We start from the raw sequence: 12831 nt of genomic DNA, 5'->3' as shown, positions 1-12831 counted from the left end.
ATTCTATGTATGCCCAGATGGGTATGCTTAACTTACTTTAACACTAGATACCCTGATTTTTTTTTAAAAAAAATCAGTCTAACTTCATAATAAATAAAATGTTTTTTTTTCTTTTATTTTAAAATAACTATAGAACATTAAAATTCATCTCTTCGCTGCATTGACTTCTTCTGAGACCCTGAGCAAATAAATGAAAATGTACCTTTTATTCTCCCAATCCTGTTCAGCAAGTTCAACAAGTCCAGATAACACAAGCACGACTGAGGGTATCCAAGTATCCAGATGCCCAGAGCATCATTATCTTCTGTCTTCTCTTGCCTGAGGACTATTAACACAACAGTCCTATCTCAGAGCATTACACCAGCAGCTCTATCTTGTTTGCCTTAATTAGGTGACAAGTTTAACTGTGCCTTATTTGCCTGAATAATTACCGATTATTTGCCTGAGCGAGGTGAAAAGGATCAGATCTTGCAATAAAGTCACACTCTCTCTCTTGGGTTGGTTTTTGAAGATTTGGTCGCAGCATTATTACCAACTCCACTGGGCAAAGTTCCAGTTGGCTTCATACAGTTTCATTCAGACAGTATAGGGAAACCCACACATAACTAAGATAGATGTTGTGTAACTACATTTGTGACTACATATTTTGGGGAAAAAAAACCAATAAACTTGTTCCTATTTTTTACCTCTGCAAATTTCACCCTACTAAAAGCCAACTTTGCATTATGTTGCAGAACATTGAAGTCAACATAAAGACTTTTTCTCATTTCAATCAGACTGCTTTGATCTGGTACCCCCTTTTGTGTATGTGTGTATGTATGTGTGTCTGTGTGTCTGTGTGCGTGTTTAGCATGCTTCTAGATATGCTTCTTAACACATTCAATTAGGGAGATAATTAGAGAGATTCTGGGAGCCAGCAGAAAGGAAGATTTGAAAAATGGGTGCAATGGGTACATAAAGCCTACTGTAAATGTCTTTACTCCTCCCGAGGTCTCACATCTTTCAGTATTATTCCTGTTCTACCTACTTATTAATATTACAGTTCAAATGCATATCATTAATTCTGTTCAGTCCTGTGTCTGAACAGAAAGTTGATATGATGCTGACAAAGGAAGGAGTTGACTCCTTTTTTTCTGCAAAGTACTGGGATCTGCACGAGATCTGAACTCTGACCACAGAATACGCACACACTGAACTTTTTCTGTAGAAAATGAAATTCTGCTCAATGGCCTTCCAGGGTGGCTGATAAATGTAACTGGTTTATGAAACATCTACGGTATAGAAGAAGTTCAAATCTAGGAAATTCATAGACTTCTCTGAAAACAAGTAAAACATTTTGACAGAAATACTTATTGCACTATGCCATGAGCAGCCTCACTAGTTTTGCCTAGACAATTAGCTATAACTGTGCTAAAAATATTAGTAACATTGAAACAAAAAGACTTTTCAAAGAGAACTAGCATGAATACTTATTATGAATAAATTTAATTGGAAAAGCCTTGATTAAACAATAAACACCTAATTTCACATAAAAATGATGATTTTTTCCCTGAAGACTAACTGTGAATTACATTAATATGAAAAAAGTTCTGTCTGAATGTCATTTAGAGCTTTAAAAATTATGCTCATATACTGTATTGGGGGAAGTCTAAATAATATTCAAAGAGAACCTGCTCAGAGAGGTTGTGAGTCCCCTTCTTTGAATATCTTCAAAACCCACCTGGATGCGACCCTGTGCCACATGCTCTAGGGGTCCCTGCTTGAGCAGGGGTTTGGACTAGATGATCTCTAGAGGTCCCTTCCAACCTCAACCATCCTGTGATTCTATGAACCATAAAGGTTTGGCATTATGACTTTGCTTGTCTTTATTTATCTAGATGTGATCTATGCAAAGCTAAGAACTATCTGTGATACCCGCTTAGCTTTGGATTTAATTCTGGTCTTGGCTTGCCACTTTGTGCTCAACCACTGAAGCACAGAAGCAGTAGCAGAAGAAAATCAGTTGCCCAAGTCAGCTGTACTGATACTATGCTTCTTCTAAGGTCTTGTATATTTGGGGTTTATTATACCCCCAGAATATATTCTGTATCTAGCTGGTACAGAATTAGATTACCACATTTGGAGAACCAGCGCATATTCCTTCAATACCTCAGTAAATCACTGGCAGCTCTGGGCCCTGAGGTTTGTCTGCCTCCAGATCTTGGGAGAAGAATGCTTGGTTGCCTAACAAATTCCCTTGATATCATGTGAACTTTTTTCAGCCCAGCCCAGGGCCATTTGAGGCCCAGCCCATAGGACTGAGGCTCCACATGGACAATTCATATGTCCAGCAAGCCTGGTTCTGGTAGAGCTTTTTGCTGTGTGGTCTCTCAGGACATCCCAGCATCAATTTGACTGTCTCTTTAGATGTTCTTCATGAAACTACCTGACAATCAACACATGCATGAGAAATGCAGCTAAGTGAAGAAGACTGGATTAATCGCATCTGCTGTCTGAAAAACATGGTGAGGGCCTGGGTTATCATCTCTGGATTTCTTAACCAGTTAAAATAACAAACTTCTCCCACTGCAACATTTGACTATCTAATGAATTGAGTTGTTCAAAAAATCATATATATATAAGTACATTTTTATGCAAAAGGCAAAAAAAAAAAAAAAAAAAGAGAGAGAGGGGATGCAAAGGCATGTTCATCATTTCTGTAGGACAGATTTGCAATCAATCCTCCATTTTTTTTACCCTAGAGATCAAATGTACCACTTAGAATAAATGTGTTGAGGCTTGGGACAGTAAGTCTTTGATTTGAATATCATTTTGAAAAAAAATGACACATCTCTAAAAGATTAGGGAAATCTAACTTTTATTTTAATGCAAATAGTATTTTACTGGACCCTGTCAAGGCACTGGAGAAATTATCATTCTCTCGTTAGTCTAACTGCCAACTAGTTCTTCTTACTTTCCTTTTCTTTACAATGGAGGCTGTCTTAGACAAAACACTACTTAATCAAACTAATTAAGGAGTAGATTTCTAAAGAATGAGGCTTAGAAAGAATCAGGCCAAGAACTTAACATGTTCAGGCCTTAAACGCACTCTCAACTCTCATAGCTTTGAATGATACTAATGATACTGACTTGAGTCAGGTCCTATGAGTGTGACCTTGGGATTAAAACAGGCAAAAATTTTATTAGATAGAAATTTGACACTGAATAGATTTACAAAAACACATTTTTGTAAACCTACATTTTTTAATTAAACACTTGACAATTCATGTTGAAACAATATTTGTTTCAAAATTCCTTTTCATTATACTATCATGAAAACAAAACCACATCTGACAAGATTTTTTTTTAATCAACTGATCAAAAAGAGGGAATTTTGTGCTATTGTGAAATGATTGCTTTCAGAATTTCTGCTAAATGCAAAAAAAAAAAAAAAAAGGGGAATAAAAGCAGCCCATGAAGGAAATTCTTTATGGACATTTTATTGTAACAGCTTATACAATTGTTATATGCAGTTACATTAACTACTGTGAATACAGAATAATTTATAGTTTATTTTATCATATATATTTATAACAATGCTTGTTTCTTAAACTAATATATATTAATCTGCATCTTATTCTAGTTGGTAATCATTTGAGGTTAGTACTTCATTATTGCATAATATTTATCATAAAAACGCATCCACAAACTCTTGTATCAGGCTCTACACGAGTCAGAATTATGAAATATCACAGTCTGGTCCAGGTCTGCTCTCTGCTGGACTTCAGTTTGTTCTGATGCAATCTTTTGGTGCATTCAATGTGGCATAAAAGACAGGGTTAAAAAGTAAATTCAGGTTCTTCATCAACCCTCTGTTGAGACAGATACTTCTTTTCTTTTTCTGCAACTGAAACTTATCTTAGAAGCAAGTTCCTGATACCTTTTGGTCTAATTCAAAAGCTTTCAGTCCAAACTTTGAGGAGCACAACAGTATTTGGGCATCATGATGGACTGTACCTGGACACAAGCTCAAAGGTGCCTTCTTGCAGGGCTCCTCTGCCCAGAGTGCTGACCTCCAAGGACGAGTAACAACCCTGCTTGACAAGAGCACATCACAGAAGAGATGCTGCAGTGCTGGATAGTATTCATGTTGCAGTGGAAAACTTGAAGTAGACCTCTGCCATGCAAGTCTCAGACTCTCAAATCTCAGATATGTCAGATCTGCCCTACCAGAAGCCTGAATATCTTTCACTTTAGTTAGACAACCATCCCCATTTGTCCCCATAATTATACTTTCCAGGGATAGCATGACAATAAAACACAGAGAAAAAGGTTTTGCAGAGGAATTTCTTAAGCATGCATCCTCTTGTCTCTTAAAGGGTAGGAGAAATATGTAGATCTCTGGAAAATAGCATGCTGCTTTTGCTCTTCCCCCTCAGACTGATCTCATCTGCCATGTTGCCATGTTCAAGTCCTTTAAGGAGAGACATGTCCTATTTCCACATTAAGAAAAAGGAGGCACATTACTCACAAGTCAAGGCTTTAAAGGCTCATAAGAGATTTATTTTCTTCTGATTCTTTTTTGTAATTGAAATGAAAGCAATAATGAACCTAAGTGGAATTAGCTGAGAAGATGAAGTGAAACTGCCCAGGTAGGATGTCATATAAAGCCTCCTCTCAAAAAAAAAAACACCAAAGCAAACCAAAAAAATGCTAAAAACAATAAACAAAAACTTTTTTTTTCTGAAACTACCTATAAAGAAAAAGAAAGTCATGTTACTAAAGAAAAAGCAACATCCTGTAGATTTTTGTTCTAATTGTTCAGAAATGTTCTCTCCCTCTCCCAGACATTCTAGTCCAAGTTTGAGCCTGAAGCAAATTTTTGCAGTAGAGTTATAAACTGATGAAAACAGAGGTTTATAATGGTAACATTGGCACAAACCTAAGTAATGGTGTTGTGCTATTGGGTGCCTCTGTAATAAGAAAAGAGTCTCTGAGTCTGTATGCCAGATAGAATAGCTAGCAACTCCCAAAGAGGAGAGAGAAGCAGATGAAACATCAGTGGCATTAGCCTTCTCAGTCAAAACAAGTACAAGAAGTTCTACATTGTAAAGGTTTGCAAACAAATAATTTGCTAGAGCAATGTAAAAATATAGAATAGAAACCATTCTTTGGGAAAATGATGGGTTATTAAGGTATGGAATTTAACATCATTGTCAATCTATAAAACTTTTACAACCTAGTCTTATTTGCACAGAGATTACATCCCCAAAGCTCAGTACCAAAGACACATGTTAATAAGCTCACAACTTTTAATTAAGCAATATGTATAAGTAGATTCCCATTAAGCTGTGATTTGTGGGCTAGTTCATTACAGTGGGTTCCAGCCACCAGACACATATTCAATACAAATCAAGCAGGCTGCATATTATCCAGCTTAATGTGAGCCTACTCAGGATATTTTATCACCAGTTCAGATTGGTGGTTCTCAGAACTATTTTTTTTCCTAAGATGGGGGTAGCGACCAGAACCTTGTAATGACCCCATGTTGTTTTCTTAATGAAACTATCCATCTGAATTGTTTAGTTGCAACTGGTAATTATTCACATAGTTAATCATAGTTCTATTATATACAATATATATGACATTCAGCAATAATGCATTTACTCTCATTTGAATTAAACACATAAAAGAGGGAAATATGGATTTTAAAAGCATGGAACAGTAAAAATAATTAACACTTTTTGCTCTGAAGATATTGATGACAATTTTTGTGAATTTTTGAATAACTTTTACTTATGTCCCTGATTTATACTAAAATTTAGGCCCTCAGTTTCTGACACCGGGCATCAAGAAGAATTTTTCATTCATCAGCTTTATACATGACAATATGGAATATACTTTCACATTGACAGACTTTCACTTAGACAGATTTCTCATTGATTGCACCAGGGCGGAGAATTGTACAGCAAGAACTGAAGCGTCAATCCTTAAAATAAAATGGATATTTTGCCATATTTAACATATTTTTTGCAGAATTCAGAAGTTTGTAACTCCCTGGATGTCATTTCAGAGGAATTATTATTTTCAAATTTTTGGAAAATAATACATCATCATAACATTTTATTCTCATATTCTATAATAATCCATTAATGAATTAAGCTTGCTACATATTTATAGTTATCAAGAGTGACAATTACTGCCTTTAACAACCCTACTAGTACCGATCCTACTATATTTTAATATAACAAAATTTATATTTTATTTACTCACTGAACATTTCTATCTAACTTCTCTGCACTTCACATAAAAGGACACAAACCTCCTCAGGCTTTATTTTTTTAAAGTTATGTTTTCTATTTCCCTACTGAAACATCTTCTGAACATCCAAGCTTACATTAATCTAATAATATTTTAAAGAGCTTCCCAGTACATTTGGAAAACAGAATTTATCATACAGACCATCTTATTCTGTGTCTTCCTAATAGCTGTGTGTTCAGCGCAAGGTTTTATGGAGCCATGGTGGGAATATGTTGCATTACAAGAGACTTGGGGTTGGAAAGGGAAGGAGGGAGCTCCTAAGAAAGGAATTCGAACTACAAATCAAGAAGACAAGTAGAGGAGAAAGATCATAATTAGCTATAGCTCTAAATGTAACAAGAAGAATTTTTCAATCAATATGTTAAGCTGCTTGTAGCCAATTAAAAGACTGTAAAGTAGGGACAATGCCATATGTAGATTAGGCTTGTCTCATAAAAGAGCCTTAAAGCAGTGCCGCATAGTTCATGAATTGATTTTGCTTGAAGGCCAGAGAAAGAGGAACTGCAATAATCCACTTTTATAGTAACAAAAGTGGTACCTAAGAGAACTCCATCTATAGCAAATGTTGTACTTAGATGAATTTTTCACATTCCTTTTTTATTGAAGTTTTGCACCACTTTAGCAGTTTCATAGGCTTGCACTGGAGAAAAAAAAATCACAATGAAGTTGTTTTTTATAGTCACATTCTTTGTGAACGGTTTCTAAGAACACTATTTCTGAGCAACGCACATTAGGGACAAACTGCACCTCTACCTTCAACCTTAATTCACCACTGAATCCCAGCACTTTCCCTTTGACACTCTATGGGCACAGAAGCATTTGGACGAATAAGGAAACTACGTCAACAGCAAGAAGCCAAGGAGTTAAAAACAATCTCCTGCAGCATGCAGAGAAGGCGTGGAGTCAAGGAAAACACCCAGACATATAGCTGTTGAGACAGGAGCAACATTAGAGCCATTAAAATCAAATGTCAGAGAAGGAACAATGCCTATTAGCTTTAGAATCCAAAAATGAACAGTTCAGCGTTATCAAACAAATGGGTTGCACTGCCCAATTACTAACTTCTGATAAGCACCATGTCAATTTTGAAATTGTACTGCTGAGTCTATGAAGAAGGAAAAATAAATCTGAGTTATCCACATAACAAGGATAAAAGAAAGGAAAACTATTGCGATTCTGACCTATTTACCTAGGCAAGTCACCCCTCTTTCAGGAGCATCAGAAAGCCAGTAAAATCACTGTAACCTCCCCTGGCTTTTATGAAGCTCTGATTTGTATGAGGCCACTTTCCCATTCTCGCCCCATCTTATCAAAAACTTTGAGAAGTCCTTGTGTCAAGATTTCACTTGAAGTAATATCATTCATAGCATCTTTTCCTTTCAACTAACCCAGGAATATAATATTTAAAACCACAATGCAGAGGAGTCTGAATGACCCCATTGAGTGGGCAGCAGATGGCTGCAGCCTGCAGAGCGAATGGGCCTCCCCGTTCGTTGCCCACAACTAGGCAGCTTCACATAAAGCAGCCTGGAAAGCACTAGAGAAAGCCAAAAACATGACAAATAGATAGTCTACACGCTTTTTCAGAGTAAGGTCCACTAAGTTCACAGAGAGCATATATATTCTAGGCAAAGGCAACCTTTCTTTGTTCAGTGTTGTTATGCCTGAGCCTCCTCCAACCAAACCCCATTTCAGTGCCATTCCTTGTCCAATGTGCTGTACTTGAGCTGTAGACTGAATATGGGTTGAATTTCACTGTAAGGACAGAAAAAAAGAATTATGTGAAAGCAACAGCAGCAGAGTATATGACTGCAAGAGTTAAAATACATATATATATATATACACACATATATATGAAACTTTTATTTTAAAAAATACATTTCTATGGTTAAAAAAGAAAAAAAAAAAAAACCTTTTTTTTAACATGGTCTTATCTAGCATGCAATTGTCACATACCAGAGTGGATGAAGCCTTGAACTAAACAGAGCAGACTCTCCCTTTGCTTTCCCCATATATTCTGACAAAACTGAAAGACCACATATCACCAGTGACACGGCGATACTAGAAAGATAACCAATAACTTAGTAGGCCTACTTACTTGTTTTAAAATATATAGCCACTTAATGTCTTTGGTGACAACCTCAGTAGTGCTGGGAGTGTAAGCCTCTATCCACCTCAGTAAGTTCCCTCAGTAGACAGCCAGCAGCTTTGTTGTTTTCGATGGATATTGTGAGTCATGTTTACTCCCAGGCCAGGTAGCCTGGGTAATTTTGGAGGTTCCAACATTAGTGTCTTAAATGCATCTGGATAAGGAATAAGCTTTGTGGGCAAACTGTCCATACTTACTGTGCTTTGGTTCACATTGTGCAGCAGTCTTGGGATGCCTACACTGAGTTGCATCAGTTAAAACTAAGCTGAAAGTGCCTCCAGAAGTAAGTCTAGCATACTCCAATCCCCTAATGGGGGATCGAAGGCTGACTAAAGGCTCAGAGTAGAAACATTCTGAAGCCCTCAAAACATGCACAGTACAGATGTCAGGTCTTCAACAGCAACTCTTTTGCTCTACAGATCTGTCCCTACTGTGCTGTACTACTGCTAATGTAGGGGTAGTCTTTTACTTTTGCTTCCCTGCACATTTTCATGGCATAGACTTCTTACATGGTTCTGTCTAAAATGTACATTGAAGTCTATGTGTCATCCACAATCATTTAATTACCTTTGATGACCTCACTGCAAAGATCTTGTCTGATTCTTCACAACATTTGCAGTCAGACAAAAAGCACAGGCCTTCCTAAGAAACCTTTGAAAGACAGATACACAAAAACACACAGGAGAAATACATTCCAGCAACAGCTGTGCTGGCTGAGGGAATAGCTACTCGAAGCTAGCTCCTGCCTATCTTCACCTCATTTCTCTCAAAGAAGACTGCACTCTCATATCTCCCAGTGGAGTTGCTCATATGAACGCTCTGTCACCAGTTTCATTCAAAATGGCCCTGCAAAACTCAAGTGGCCTGAACACAAGGTATTTATTCATCCTGAAACAGGCTAGGGAGACTTCCCATGGGAAAAGAAAAAAAAAGCATCTGCAGATGAGGCAGATTCAGGTAGCACAGCTGCAGTCAGACACCTTGTGACTACAGGAATAGAAAGTGTAGAAGAGAAAAGCTAAAAAACAGAAGGCTTAATGTAAAAGTTCTTAAAACAATCTATTTTCTGATCTGATCAAGTTCTGCTCTTTTGAAAATCTCCATAAAATCCCTCTGGCTGCTGGAGGAGCACAAAGAAGCCCACTACTTTTAAAGTAGGCTTGAGGAAAACATTGTCTTCCTGGTAAGCTGGGTTCATGGGCATGCCATTGATTCATAGGGATAAGGTAGGCGTTTAAGAATTATCAGTAAGTCAGCATAATGTGGTAGCCTTTTTGATGACTCTTCTACTGTCAGCTGCCCATAATCTTTTTTTTTTTTTTTAATATATGATAACCAAATGACACATAGTTTAAACAGGACCCAAAATATGAGAGATTTAAAATAGAAGACAGAAAACAAAACAAAACAAAAAAGTATAGATGTTTGTAAGCCAATTCCTATCCACCACATGAGAAACAAAAATGGAATGTGATTAGACAATTAAAAATAGTAGCATTTTCCATCTTTTATTTGAAAGAGCCTATGAAAGACTAATGTCTGTTCTCAGATGGTTAATGGCTTCTCTAGTATATTTACATATAATATCTGTAAAAAAAGATAAAAGTGTTCAAAGCAATTTTTATTTCAGAAATCAGAAAATGAAGATTTAAACAGCATGGAGAAGCTGAACCGTTTTAAAGCAGAGAAAGCTTTAAAAGAGTTTACATTACAGAGCTTCACCACAGGAAAACATCCTGCTGTCATTCTAGACACAGAAAAACACACACATACAGATACACTCACCCACTGGTTTAAATGCAAAAATAGTTGTTCATTCAAATTCTGTGATGTTATATTTCCCACTGCATTTTAAATTCCTAGGATTTTTCTGAAACAATGTAACACAGAGGTCTTTCATTAGAACTTTTATTATTTATTACTCAAGGATCCTGTGCTTTTGGAATAAGAGGCTATTAAAAATATATATGGTGCAGATAAGAAACCTCACCAATTTCATTAACAAGTAGCAAGATCAGTGCACATACCTCCCATACAGAATGCTTTAGAAATATGCCCTATTAAGTCCAGTTAAATCAACCCTGTGTCATTATTTCATATTAGTGTATATGACAGGATTGGCATACCCAGCAAAGAGGCATCAGAACTATTATATGTCAACAAGAAAATGAAAAACGAATTCTACATTTTGAAAATGAGGTTAAATATCATCAATGTACTTAAATATGTATACCAAAAAGAATAAGTATTTTGTTAAGAGTTGCACATTAGGAGGTACTTTGAATAAAGATGTTGTAAATCAAGAAAAAAAAATCAGAATGCATCACTCTAATAAAAGACAGAGAAATGAGAATGAAAATGTCCTATGTCAAGGGAAAGAAGCATTGCTCACATGACATATTTTAGAACATTTTTTATAAAATGCATTTTTTTTCCATGAGGAAATATTTTGAAACAAATAAAAATTTCAACAGAATAGTTCTTTCAAGTCCAACATCATTATTCTATGGTGATTACTGGTGGAGAGATTTTTTTTGTATAAAGCAGTATTGATTTCACTAAAGTTCCACACAAATGAAAAAGGTTCTTGTCTGGGGCAGAAATGTAGGACCAGAAGAAAGTTCAAGACATCATCAGACAACCTTTGCACTGAAAATGGACGAAATCTATCCAGCTCATCTCTTAGACATGGTTGTTTATTTTGTCTCAAAAAAAAATGCAACAAAATTTAAGCTGATTGCTCCCTATCTTTCCTCTCCTGAGCAAAGAAAACAATTGGTGGTTGCACCAGATGATCTCTAGAGGTCCTTTCCAACCTCCACCATTCTGTGAATCTGTGTGAATCTGTGATTGTACTTTTTACCACGAATCCTAGGAGAGATGGTATTTAATCCACAGAAGAGTTCTACAAGTCTATGACTACATGAGATCCTCAGTTTTCCTTTTTCTTCTATTTTCTGCTTCCTACTCCTGCTCTTCATGCAGAAAACAGCTTTTTTAGCATAGCTAAGAAAGAAATTTAAAATAGCAATCTCTAAGGAACGATACCAAGGGAAAAATGGAGAACTCAAGACCATTTTATATGTAGTTTCACTAATCTTGTTATTTTGATATGTGAAATGGAATTTTCTCTCCTGTTAATGTTTGATTCAGCTATGTCTCAGGTCTTGGGTCATCTCCTCCATGTGTCATTCCCAAGACATTTGCTCTGTGGCGCTCCTACCATGCCAGTCATCAGGAGGAGGAAGGAGACTTCTCTCTACAGTTCGGCTGCAGAGACTTTGACATCAAGGGATGGTCTGAATTTCAGACCTTGATGAGACCATCCCTTGATGGTCTCAGAACTTCTGCATGTTCTGACAACACACGCATTGCAAGAACCAGTTCCCCAAAGTGGTTCCTATCTCCCAGTGTCCATGGCTGTGGAGGAAATACTGCTGTGAAGTATAAAAGAAAGTCTCAATGCCAAAAACTCTCCTTGTGTAAAATTGTAGATCGCCATTGACTTTAACTGAACAGCCACAAAGTACCTGCATTGAAAATCAGAGCCCTCATCTTGATTACTGGATAATAATATCCTATCAAGGAGATATAAGAGTACCAGAAAAGCTCATCAAAATGTTCAGTGACATCGCGGCAGATTTATGAGAAAAAGATGTCATTAAAAAGACAAAAAAAAAAAGAAAGGTTATGTTCATTAGTCAGAAGCAAAACCCTGAAGAAGGTACAGGAGATGCAAATCCTTTCAGATCCACCAGTGCTTTGGAAATTTGTTGTTGATAGAGCGAGAGATTTTCTTAGGACATTTAATTAAAATGAGGTACTGCTTCTCTTTATTTTTACATTTTCAATCTTTTTTATTATCATAGCAATACGTCTTTGACTACTTCCTTCAGCATTAACAGTTGATTTATTTAATAAAACTGAGGACTGAGCATCACTGGAAATACTGCTTCCAATAGAATGCTTTCATGCTGTGATTGGTGAAGTGCTAAGTAATTTGCTTTTAATGCTAGCACATACCACTTAGCACTATATTTAACTGAATGATGAAAATCACTCATTTTTCATCCCCTTGCTTAACTGGTGTTCAGTATAATCTATCTACTGTACTGTGAGCCTAGCACTAGATATATTCTAATAGACCTTGCTCTCTAATCTACAACAAGCATTTTAATTTTTAATTCATACTTATGTCTTTATCCTTTAATAGAACAGAACTACAGATGGGGAGTATGTTTTAGATAATAAGAGCACAGTAGGTACCTAGGGAAACTACACCACTAAAAGGATTCTTTATTTACACTTTTCAGTAATGACTACATATATATAGCTACATGGGAGAAAATTGTTGTAAAGGAACACTACATAGGCAGGCAATT

The sequence above is a fragment of the Tinamus guttatus genome, unplaced genomic scaffold (assembly GCF_059628265.1).
Source record: "Tinamus guttatus ecotype Peru unplaced genomic scaffold, ASM5962826v1 Tinamus_guttatus_pri_ptg000131l, whole genome shotgun sequence".
NCBI lineage: Eukaryota > Metazoa > Chordata > Aves > Tinamiformes > Tinamidae > Tinamus > Tinamus guttatus.
This window is presented reverse-complemented; position numbering follows the sequence as displayed.